This window comes from Carcharodon carcharias, chromosome 13 (genome assembly GCF_017639515.1).
Source record: "Carcharodon carcharias isolate sCarCar2 chromosome 13, sCarCar2.pri, whole genome shotgun sequence".
Classification (NCBI taxonomy): Eukaryota; Metazoa; Chordata; class Chondrichthyes; order Lamniformes; family Lamnidae; genus Carcharodon; species Carcharodon carcharias.
In genome coordinates, this window is record NC_054479.1 from 75,183,920 (window position 1) to 75,196,090 (window position 12,171).

Below are 12,171 nucleotides of genomic sequence, written 5' to 3' on the forward strand. Positions count from 1 at the left end.
ACGTGTACACCCAGGTCCATCTGCTCCTGCACACCCTTTAGAATTGTGCCCTTTATTTTATATTGTCTCTCCTCATTCTTTCTACCAAAATGAATCACTTCACATTTTTCTGCATTAAATTTCATCCGTCACCTTCCTCTTGCCCAGTCCACCCACTTGTCTATGTCTTTTTGAAATTCTACATGATCCTCCTCACAGTTCATAATATTTCTAAGTTTTGTATCTGAAAATTTTGAAATGGTGCCCCATACACCATAATCTAGGTCATTACCTGTGGGAAGAGCAGTCGGAGAGGTAGACCTGTCAGCTGCTTGGAACCGGCCCGCGCTGAGTTCGAAAGGAGAGTGAAAAAAACAAATTGTGACATCACAGGAAAGAAGAAATTTGATTGGTTGGAGAAGAAGCTATCTGTTTGGTGAGTGTATGGTGAGTATGTAGTAAGTGTTAAGGTTTATTCTATTCCTAAGGTTTAAAATAAAGTAGGAACTGTATTTTTTGGTAAGGTTTATTAAATAATTTAACTAAAATAATTTTCTACTTGGAATAAACAGCGAGAGTTCAGGGGATAAAACAGCGAGAGCCCAGGAGGTGAAACAGCGAGAGCCCGGGAGATAAACAACCGAGTGGAGAGACAGTTGAGAATTGAAAACAGCACGAGTATAGAAATGTAAATTTCTAAACAAGCACACGGAAAGTAAGCATTTATGGGCACCGAAGAGGGAGCCGATTTGTAAGGGCGAAGAATTTCTACTTTCTACTAATCTCCAGTTTATAGTCAATAGCACAAGAGTAAGGTTAAGATAAGTAAACGTAATTAAAGTTTAAGCAAAGAAGTGATTTAAAAGGTTAAGTCATGGCAGGACAGCTCAGCCAAGTGGAATGCCCATCCTGTGGCATGTGGGGAGTCATGGACACTTCTCATGACCCAGACTAGTCCATGTTCAGGAAGTGTCACTGGCTACATAAGCTTGAACTCTGCGTTGAGCAGTGGCTGGAGTCACTGAGGCACATCAGTGAGGCAGAGAACTATGTGGATAGCAGGTTCAGGGAGGTGGTCACACCACAAGTTAGGGGCAAGCAAGCAGATACGGAATGGGTGACCACCAGGCTGACCAAGAGAAATAGACAGGAATTGCAGGAGTCCTCAGAGGGCCTGCTCACTAACCGGTTTTCCATCTGGATATCGGTGAGGGCGATGGATCCTTGGAAAAGCGCAGCAAGAGCCAAGCCCACGGCACCACAGGTGGCCCAGCTGTACAGGAGGGGAGGGAGAAGAGTGCAAGGGCAGTACTGATAGGGGATTCTAGTTAGGGGAGCAGACAGGTGTTTCTGCAGCTACCGACGTGACTCCAGGATGGTTTGTTGCCTCCCTGGTGCTAGGGTCAAGAGTTATGGTGTCACAGAGCTGCAGGACATTCTTGTGGAGGAGGGCGAACAGCTAGAGGTTGTGGTCCACATTGGTACTAACGATATAGGTAGGAAGGGGGATGTGGTCTTGCAAAATCTGCAAGCAGGACCTCTAAAGTAGTAATCTCTGGATTACTCCCAGTGCCACTTGCAAGTGAGCACAGAAATATGAAGATAAGACAGATGAATGTGTGATTGGAAAGATGGTGCAGGAGGGAGGGCTTTAAATTCCAGCGACACTGGGACTGGCTCTAGGGGAGGTGGCACCTGTACGAGCCGGATGGGTTGCATCTGAACAGAGCTGGGGTTGAGTTCCTTGTGAGTCATTTTGCTAGTGCTGTTGGGGAGGGTTTAAACTAACTCAGCAGGGGTGTGGGAAACAGGAGAGAATATTAGAAAGTAATACCAGGGTGCAAGGAATGCTGGGAGAGGCAGATAGCATTAAAATAGAGAAAAGTAAGTTAATAGATGGGGTTGGAGTAAGGGAGCACATAATGAAGTCTGAGTCAGGGTTACACTGCATGTATGAGTATAGTTAATAAAATTGGGGAGTTACGCGCACAGATTGCCTTGTGGGATTATGATGTTGTGGCGATAATGGCTTAAGGAAGGGCAGATCTAGGTGTTAAATATTCCTGGTTACAAGGTGTTCAGAAAAGATAGGGAAGGGGAAACAGGAAGAGGGGTAGCGTTTTTGATTAAGGAAAGTATTGCAGCACTGGAGAAAGAGGATGTGTCAGAGGATTCAAAGACAGAATCGATTCGGCTAGAGCTAAGGAATAAGAAGGGTGCAATTATATTGCTCGATGTAATATTTGGACCTCCAGCTAGTGGGAAGGATATAGAGGAATAAATCTGCAAGGAAATTACAGAGAGCAGTTATAATGGGGGACTTTAATTACCTGTATATAGACTGGCATAGTGGTAGTGAAAGGGGGTCAGTGAGGGACAAGCATTCCTAGATTGTGTTCAGGAAAATTTCCTACAGCAGTATGTGTCCAGTCCAACAAGAAAGGAGGCACTGCTAGACCTGGTTCTTGGGAATGAGGTGGGCCAAGTAGATCAAGTGACAGTGGGGGAACATTTAGGGGACAGTGATCATTGTATCATAAGGTTTAGGATGACGGAGGAAAAGGATATTGGGTCAATCCAGAGTGAGAATAATCAACTGGCAGAGAGCAAACTTCAATGGGGCAAGAAAGGAGCTGGGCCATATAGACTGGAACCAAAGGTTAGTGGGAGAAACAGGAGCTGAACAATGGGCTACCTTCAAAGAGGAGATGGTTTGGGCACAGTCATGGTATGTTCCTTCAAAGGTGAAGGGTAGGACAAACAAATCCAGAGCTCCCTGGATGACAAAGGAGATAGAAATTAAGTTAAAGAAGAAAAAGTTTGCTTACTGCAGGCGTCAGGTAGCAAATACAATTGAGAACCAAGCTGAATACAGAAGGTTCAGAAGGGATGTGATAAAGCAAATACGGGAAGCAAAGAGGGATTATGAAAAAAGACTGGCAACTAACGTAAAAGGAAATCCCAAAGTATTCTTTAAGCACATCAATGGTAAAAGGAGGAGTATGGCTGATTAGGGACCAAAAAGGGGATTTACGCATAGAGGCAAGAGGCATGGCTGAGGTGTTAAATGAATACCTTGCATCTGTCTTTACCTACAAGGAAGATGCTGCCCAGGCCATGGTGACAGAGGAGGAAACTCAGTCATTAGAAGGGTTTAAAATTGTTAAGGAGGAGGTATTGGATGAACTCTCAGTACTTAAAATTGATCAGGCACAGGGACCAGATGAGATGCATCCAAAAATATTGAAGGAAGTGAGTGTGGAAATTGCAGAGACACTGGCAATAATATTTCAATGTTCCCTGGATTTGGGGAAGGTGCCAGAGTACTGGAGCATTGCAAAGATTATTCCCTTGTTCAAAAAAGGTTGTAAAGATCTGCAGTGAAATTACAGACCAGCCAGTTTAACTTCGATGTTGGGGAAACTTCTAGAAACAATTATTCAGGATAGAATTAATAATCACATGGATTTGGAAGAATTAGCATGGATTTATGAAAGGAAAATTGTGTCTAACTAACTTGGTGCAGTTTTTTGAAGAGGTAACAGAGACAGTTGATGAGGGAAAGGCTGTTGATATGTGTATGGACTTCAAAAAGGCGTTCAATACAGTGCCACACAACAGATTTGTGAGCAACGTTATAGGTCATGGAATAAAAGGGACAGTAGTAACATGGATACAAAATTGGCTGAGGGATAGGAAACAGTGAGTAATGGTTAATGGGGATTTTTTGGGCTGGAAGAAGGTTTGTAGTGGAGCTCCCCAGGGGTTGGTATTGGGACCCTTGCTTTTCCTGATATATATAAATGATCTTGTTCTTGGTGTGCAGGGGACAATTTCAAAGTTTGCGGACGACAATAAACTTGGGAGAATTCTAAACTATGAGGAGGAGAGTGTAGAACTTCAGAAGAACATTGACACATTGGTGGAGTGGGCAGATAGGTGGCAGATGAAGTTCAGTGTGGAGAAGTGTGAGGTGATACACTTTGGTACAAAGAACATGGAGAGACAGTATAAAATAAAGGATATTCTAAAGGGTGTGCAGGAGCAGAGAGACCTGGGTGTATATGTACGTAAGTCATTAAAGGTAGCAGGACAGGTAGAAAGCTGTTCCTAAAGCATACAGCATCCTAGATTTCATTAATAGGGGTATGGAGTATAAGAGCAGGGAGGTTTTGATGAACTAATATAAGACACTGGTTACACCTCAGCTGGAGTATTGTGTACAGTTCTGGGCACCACACTATGGGAAGGATGTGAACGCATTGGAGAGAGTACAGAAGAGGTTTACAAGAATGGTTCCAGGGATGAGACACTACAGTTATGAGGAAAGATTGGAGATGTTGGGACTGTTTTCCTTGGAGAGAGAAGGCTAAGAGGAGACTTGATACAAGCTTTCAGAATCATGAGGGGTCTGGACAAAGTAGATAGATAGAAACTGCTCCAGCTCCTAAACGGATCGAGAACCAGAGAGCACCGTTTTAAACTGTTTTGCAAAAGAAGCAAATGCAAGGGGAGAAAAAACTTTTTCACACAGCGAGCAGTTAGGGTTTGGAATGCACTGCTTGGAAGTATGGTGGAGGCAGATTCGATTAAGGCATTCAGGAGGGCATTGGAAATTTATTTAAATAGAAATGATGTGCAGGGTTACAGGGAGTAGGCAGAAGATTGGCACTGTTAAAATGCTGGGCTGAATGGCCTCCTTCTATACCATAACAATTCTGTGATTCTGTGATTATGAAGAGCAATGGTCCCAAAACTGACCCCTGGGGAATTCCACTCCAAACCTTTCTCCAGCCTGAAAACATCCATTAACCACTATTCTTTGTTTCCTGTCACTCAGCCAATTTCATATCCATGCTGCCACTGTCCCTTTTATTCCATTAGCTATAACTTTGATCACATGTCTATGTGCAGCGCTTGATCAAATGTCATGTACACCACCTCAACAGCATTACCCGCATCAACCCTCTCTGTTAATTCTTCAAAAAGCTCCAAATTAGTTAAACAAAACCATGCTGGCTTTCATTGATAAACCTGTATTTGTCCATGTGACTACAAATTTTGTCCCGAATTGCTTCTGGAAGTTTCCCACCGCTAGCGTTAAACTGACTGGGCCTGTAGTTGCTGAGCAGTCTTTACACCGTTTTTGAACAAGGGTGTAACATTCGCAATTCTCCAGTCCTTTGGCACCTCCCTGAGTCTAATGAAGACTGAAAAATTATGGCCAGTGCCTCCACGATTTCCACACTCACTTCTCTGTGTCCTTGGATGCATCTAATCCGGTCCTGGTGCCTGATCCATTTTAAGTACAGACAGCCTATCCAATACATCCTCCTTATCAATTTTGAACCATTCAAGTGTCTGAACTACCTCCTCTTTCACTATGGCCTGGGTATCATCATCTTCGATAAACACAAATACAAAGTATTCCTTTAATACCTGAGGCATGCCCCTGCCTTCATATGTAAACCTTCTATTTGATCCCTAATTGGCTCCACTCCTCCTTTTACCACCCTTTTACTATTTATATGCCTATAGAAGATTTTTGGATAGTCTATCACAAGGGACAAAGTATTTGAGAAACTAGTGGGACTGAAAACAGACAAGTCACCAGGGCCTGATGGTCTGCATCCAAGCGTTTAAAAGGAAGTGGTTGGAGAGATAGTGGAGGCATTGGTCGAAATATTCCAGAAGTCTCTGGATTCTAGGAGGGTCCCAGCAAATTGGAAAACTGCTAATGTGACGCCCCTATTCAAGAAGGTAGGGAGACAAAAAGTGTGAAACTATAGGCCAGTGAACCTAACATCTGTTGTTGGGAACATGCTAGAGTCCATTCTTAAGAAAGACATAGGACATTTAGAAAAGCTTAACACAATCAAACAGAGTCAACATGGTTTTGTGAAAGGGAAATCATATTTGACAAATTTGCTAGAGTTCTTTGAGGATGTAACAAGCAGAGTTGATAAAGGGGAACCGGTGGATGTAGTGTGTTTGGATTTCCAGAAGGCATTCGATAAGTTGCCACAAAAGGTTATTGCACAAGATAGGAGCTCACACTATTAGGGGTAATGTATTAGCATGGTTTGAGGATTGGTTAACACACAGAAGACAGAGTTGGGATTAATGGGTCTTTTATAGGTTAAAAAAATGTAACTAGTGGAGTTCCACAAGGATCAGTCCTAGGGACTCAATTATTTACTATCTATATTAATGACTTGGAGGAGGGGGCAAAGTGTAAATTTGCTGATGATACAAAAATAGGTGGGAGGGCATGTTATAATGAGGACATAAGGAATCTGCAAGGGGATATAGACAGGTTGAGTGAATGGGCAAAAATTTGCCAGATGGAGTTTAATTTAAGAAAATGTGAGATCATACACTTTGGTAGGAAGAATCAAAAGGCAGACTATTATTTAAATGGAGAGAAACTCCAAAAAAAGTGCAGCATAGAGGGACCTGGGTATTCTTGTGCTTAAAGTTAGCATGCAGGTGCAGCCATTAATTAAGAAGGCAAATGGAATTTTGCCCTGTATTGCTAGGGGGTTGGAATTTAAAAATAGGGAAGTCTTGTTACAATTGTATAGGGTGTTGGTGAGGCTGCACCTGAAATACTGTACAGTTTTGGTCTCCATATTTAAGAGAGAATATACTGGCATTGGAGGCAGTTCAAAAGAGATTAATTGGGCTGATTCCTGAGATGAAGGGGTTGACTTATCAAGAACGGCTAAACAAGTTAGGCTTTTATTCGTTAGAGGTTAGAAGAATGAGGGGTGAGTTTATTGAAATGTACAAGATTCTGAGGGGGCTTGACAGGGTAGATGTTGAGAAGATGTTTCCACTATTGGGGGAATCTCGAACTAGGAGACATAGTTGCAGAATAAGGGGGCACTCATTTAAAACTGAGGTGCGAAGGAATTTCTTCTCTGAGGGTAGTGAATGCTTGGAATTCTCTACCCCAGAGAGTTGTGGAGGCTAGATCACAAAGTATTTAAAGAGGAGTTAGATAGATTTTTGAAATATTGGGGAGTTCAGAGCTATGAGGATCTGGCGCAAGAGAGGAGTTGAAGGCCTGAGGAAGATCAGCCATGATCTTATTAAATGGCAAGCAGGTTTGAGGGGCTGAATGGCCTACTCCTGCTCCTATTTCTTATGTTCTTATGTAAGTTCGGCAACCTGTGCAGAGCTCTCCTGGGAGACTTCTCTCAGGAGCAGTGGCACCCCCACTGCCTACTTCTGCCATCCTGTTCCATTCACATACTCTTGTGACCCATCCACAAACAGGGTGTGGTCTGCTTCTTCTTGGGGCTCCTCACAGATCCCACTGGGGTCTTCTGAGATGATAGGTTCCTCGCACTCATGTGCTTCCACCATGTCCATAATACCTTCTGCAGGATCATCTCTGCAACTGGACTTGCACCCTAACTCTGGGTGGGTAAAATTAAAGTGCTCACCTGTCTGGTGCACCCAACCAATCAGTTCCTCAGTCACTGGTGGAGACGCTCTCGCAGCACCAATCTAAAAGACATTCGACACACAGTCAGCTGTGGTAAAGCAAGCAGCAGTCTTATTCAGTATGAGTATGCATATAGGGGAATGCTCTCTCAGAAGCTGTAAGAGGCAATTCAAAGTTACACAGTTTCTGTTGGTTATATATATCATTTTTTGGATAACTCATCATTAACTCACAAGGTTCTTAATCTTGTATGTCTAACATGTTACATCCTTATTTACAACATGAACAAAGAATGACTTGTTTATTACCTCCACAGTTCTGGAGGAATTTGTAAACCAATCACAGGATGACCTGACTTTTAGTATTATGTTCACAGTTCATTCCAGAACATAAACTTTGCTTATCTATCCTGATATTTTACTGCTGTGCCTAGCACATCTTGACCCTGAGGTCAAGCTATCAGTTTATTACAGTATAACTCATAGACCATTCATCATCTTATCCTAACCCAAAGGTCACATTCCTTATCTTATTATGGACTGACCCATGGACTAGTCATTTAACTTCCAGGCCTGGCCAAAAGGTCATATTCATTCTAGTTTTTTTTTTAACCTCAGACACTTTTAAAACTTACATCTGCAACTTGGCCAAGCCTGGGTAATCTCATGATGCATCCTGATATGCCTCTTTACCACATTGTTTTGTAGATGCCAGTGTTGTAGCAGTACTGGAACAGCTTGGCTAGAGTCTCAGCCAGTTCTGAAGCACAAGTGTTCATTCAATACTACAGGCAGCCTGTTGTCAGGGCCCATATCCTTGACTGTATCCAGTCCCTTCATCTGTTTCTTGATTTCTTGTGGAGTAGATCAATGTGTTTGAAGACTATGCAGTGGCCACTCCTATCAGGGCTGTAATGGACAGATGAATCTGTGACAGGTGAGGATGAGGTCAAGTAGGTTTGTCTCTGGTTGATCTTCTCACCACCTGCTGTGGGCCTAGGCTTGACAGATATGAACTTCAGGACTTGGCCAGCTTGGTCAGTAGTGGTACTACTGAGCCACTCTTGGTGATAAACATTGAAGTACCTCACCCAGAGTACATTCTGTGCTCTTGCCACCTTCAGTGCTTCTTCCAGGTGGTGTTCAGTATGGAGGAGCACTGATTCATCAATTGAGGGAGGGAGGTGGGTGGTAATCAGCAGGCGGTTTCCTTGCCCATGTTTGACTTGACTTCTCGGGGTCTAGACCCCGAGAAGTCGAGTTGATGTTAAGGACTCCCAGGGCAACTCCCTCCCAACTGTTTATCACTGTGCCACGGGCCACCTCTGCTAGGTCTGTTCTGCTGGTGGGACAAGAGGTACCCAGGGATGGTGATGAAGGAGTCTGGGACATTAACTGTAAGGTGTGATTCTGTGAGTATGACTATATCAAGCTGTTGCTTGACTAGTCTGTGAGACCGTACTCTCAATTGTGGCACTGGTCCCCAGATGTTAGTGAGGACATCACTGCAGGATCAACTAGGCTGAATGTGTCTTTGTCACGTGTAATGATTTGGATGAGGAGATTAAATGTAATATCTCCAAATTTGCAGATGACTAAGTGGGGTGGGAGGGTGAGCTGTGAGGAGGATGCAGAGATGCTTCAGTGTGATTTGGACAAGCTGAGTGAATGGGCAAATGCATGGCAGGTGCAGTATAATGTGGATAAATGTGAGGTTATCCATTTTGGTAGCAAAAACAGGAAGCCAGATTATTATCTGAATGGCTATAAATTGAGAGAGGGGAACGTGCAACGAGACCTGAGTGTCCTTGTACACCAGTCGCTGAAGGTAAGCATGCAGGTGCAGCAGGCGGTAAAGAAGGCAAATGGCATGTTGGCCTTCATAGCCAGAGGATTTGAGTATAGGAACAGGGATGTCTTGCTGCATTTGTACAGGGCCCTGGTGAGACCACACCTTGAATATTGTGTGCAGTTTTGGTCTCCTTATCTGAGGAAGGATGTACTTGCTATAGAGGGAGTGCAGCAAAGGTTTACTCGACTGATTCCTGGGATGGCGGGACTGACATATGAGGAGAGATTGAGTCGATTAGGATTATATTCGCTGGAGTTCAGAAGAATGAGGGGGGATCTCATAGAAACCTATAAAACTCTAACAGGACTTGACAGGGTAGATGCAGGAAGGATGTTCCCGGTGGGGGAGTCCAGAACCAGGGGTCAGAGTCTGAGGATACGGGGTAGACCATTTAGGACTGAGATGAGGAGAAATTTCTTCACCCAGAGAGTGGCGAGCCTGTGGAATTCATTACTACGGAAAGTAGTTGAGACCAAAACATTGTATGTTTTCAAGAAGGAGTTAGATATAGCTCTTGGGGCGAAAGGGATCAAAAGGTATGGGGAGAAAGCAGGAGCAGGCTATTGAGTTGGATGATCAGCCATGATCATAATGAATGGCGGAGCAGGCTCAAAGGGCCGAATGGCCTACTCCTGCTCCTTGTTTCTATGTCCAGTGCCTATGTCGATGCTGGGTGGTAGTCCATTTTCATTCTTATTAGACATTTTTATAGCAGTTTGATACAACTGGGTAGCTTGCTCGGCCATTTCAGAGGGCAGTTACAAGTTCACCAATTCTTTCAGGCAACAGGCATAGTGCTAGAAGCTTGGAGAAAAGAAAAATTGTATCATTGTTTAAAAAGGAGAATAAGGATAGACTGAGTAATTACGTACCAGTCAGTCTAACCTTGTTGATGGGCAAATTATTGGAAAAAATTCTGAGATAATTTATATTGTCATTTAGAAAGGCATGGATTAATCAAAGATAATCAGCTTGGATTTGTTAAGTAAAGATGGTGTCCAAACAACTCAACCAATTTTTTTTTAGGAGGTAACGAGGAGGGCCAATGAGGGTAGCACATTTGATGTAATTACATGAATTTTAGCGGGATTTTGATCAGGTCCCATATGGCACATTAGTCAGAGAAGTAAAAACGCATGGAATCCAAGGTAAAGTGATAAGTTGGATCCAAAGGGTAATGGTCATTGGGTGTTTTTGTGACTGGAAGGCTGTTTCCAGTGCATAGAATTATACAGGACAGAAACAGGCCCTTCGGTCTATCATATCCATGTTGGCCATCAAGTACCTATCTATTCTAATCCCATTTTCCAGCACTTGGCCCATTGCTCAGTATGCTATGCTGTTTCAAGTGCTCATCTAAATACTTCTTAAATGTTGAGAGTTCCTGCCTCCACCACTCCATCAGACAGTGTGACCCAGATTCCAACCACCCTCTGGATGAAAAAATATTTCCTCAAATCCCCTCTAAACCTCCTGCCCCTTACCTTAAATCTATGCCCCCTGGTTATTGACACCTCCACTAAGGGGAAAAATTTCTTCCTATCCTATCTACGCCCCTTATTTTGTATACCTCTATCAGGCCCCACCTCAGTCTTCTCTGCTCCAAGGAAAACAACTCTAGCCTATCCAGTCTCTCTTCATAGCTGAAACGCTCCAGCTCAGGCAACATTTTGGTGAATCTCCTCTGCACCCTCTCAAGTGCAATCACATCCCTCCTATAGTGTGGCAACCAGAACTGCAGACAGTGCTCCAACTGTGGCTTAACTAGCATTATATACAGCTCCAACATAACCTGCCTGCTCTTGTATTCTACGCCTCTCCTAATAAAGGCAAGTATCCCATTTGCCTTCTTAACCACCTTATCTAACTGTGCTGCTGCCTTCAGGGATCAATGGACATGTGCACCAAGGTCCCTCTGATCCTCTGTACTTCTTAGGGTCCTACCATTTGTTGTGTGTTCTCTTGCCACATTAGTTTTCCAAAAATGCATCACCTCTCATTTTTCAGGATTAAATTCCATTTGCTACTGCTTTGCCCACCCTAACAGCCCATCTATATCTTTCTGTAATTTAAATCACTATTTACAACACCACCAATTTTCATGTCATCTGTGAACTCACTGATCATACCTCCTATATTCACATCTAAATCATTAACGTACACAACAAACTGCAAAGGTCCCAGCACCGCTCGTCACAGGCTTCCAATCGCAAAAACAACCTTCGACTTTCACCCTCTGCCTCCTGCCACTAAGCCAATTCTGGATCCAATTTGCCAAATTGCCCTGGATCCCATGGGCTCTTACCACCTTGACCATGTGGGATTTTGTCAAAAGCCTTACTGAAGTCCATGTAGACTACATCAACTGCACTACCCTTGTCTACACAACTAGTCACCTCCTCAAAAAATTCAATCAAATTTGTTAGACATGATCTCCCCCGATAAAGCCATTAAGACTATCCCTGATTAATCCTTGTCTTTCCAAGTAGAGATTAATCCTGTCCCTCGAATTTTTTCCAGTAGTTCCCCTACCACTGATGTTAGACTCACTGACCTGTAATTATCTGGTTTATTCCTACTATCCTTCTTGGATGATGGTACCACATGTCCTCCAGTTCTCTGGCACATCTCCAGTGGCCAGACAGGATTTGAAAATTAGTGTAAGAGCCCCTGCAATCTCATCCCTTGAATCACATAGCAGCCTGGGATACATCTCATCTGGGCCTGGAGATTTATCCATTTTTAAGCCCACTAAAACAGCTAATACCTCCTCCCTTTCAATGCTAATTTGTTCAAGTATATCACACTCCCCCTCCCTGATTTCTACACCTACATCATCCTTCTCTATAGTGAACACAGATGAAAAGTAATCATTTAAAGCCTCACCT

General features: G+C 43.3%; 1 protein-coding gene across 1 annotated transcript in view; it reads left to right on the plus strand.

The window, feature by feature from the left end:
* The first annotated feature begins 229 nt into the window (after positions 1–229).
* The window catches only part of dgcr2 (DiGeorge syndrome critical region gene 2), a 96,160-nt gene continuing 84,218 nt past the window's right edge, over positions 230–12,171 (plus strand). The window contains exon 1 of the mRNA XM_041202544.1: positions 230–426. The gene's annotated coding sequence lies outside the window, so the exon portion shown is untranslated. The remainder of the gene's footprint in view (positions 427–12,171) is intronic.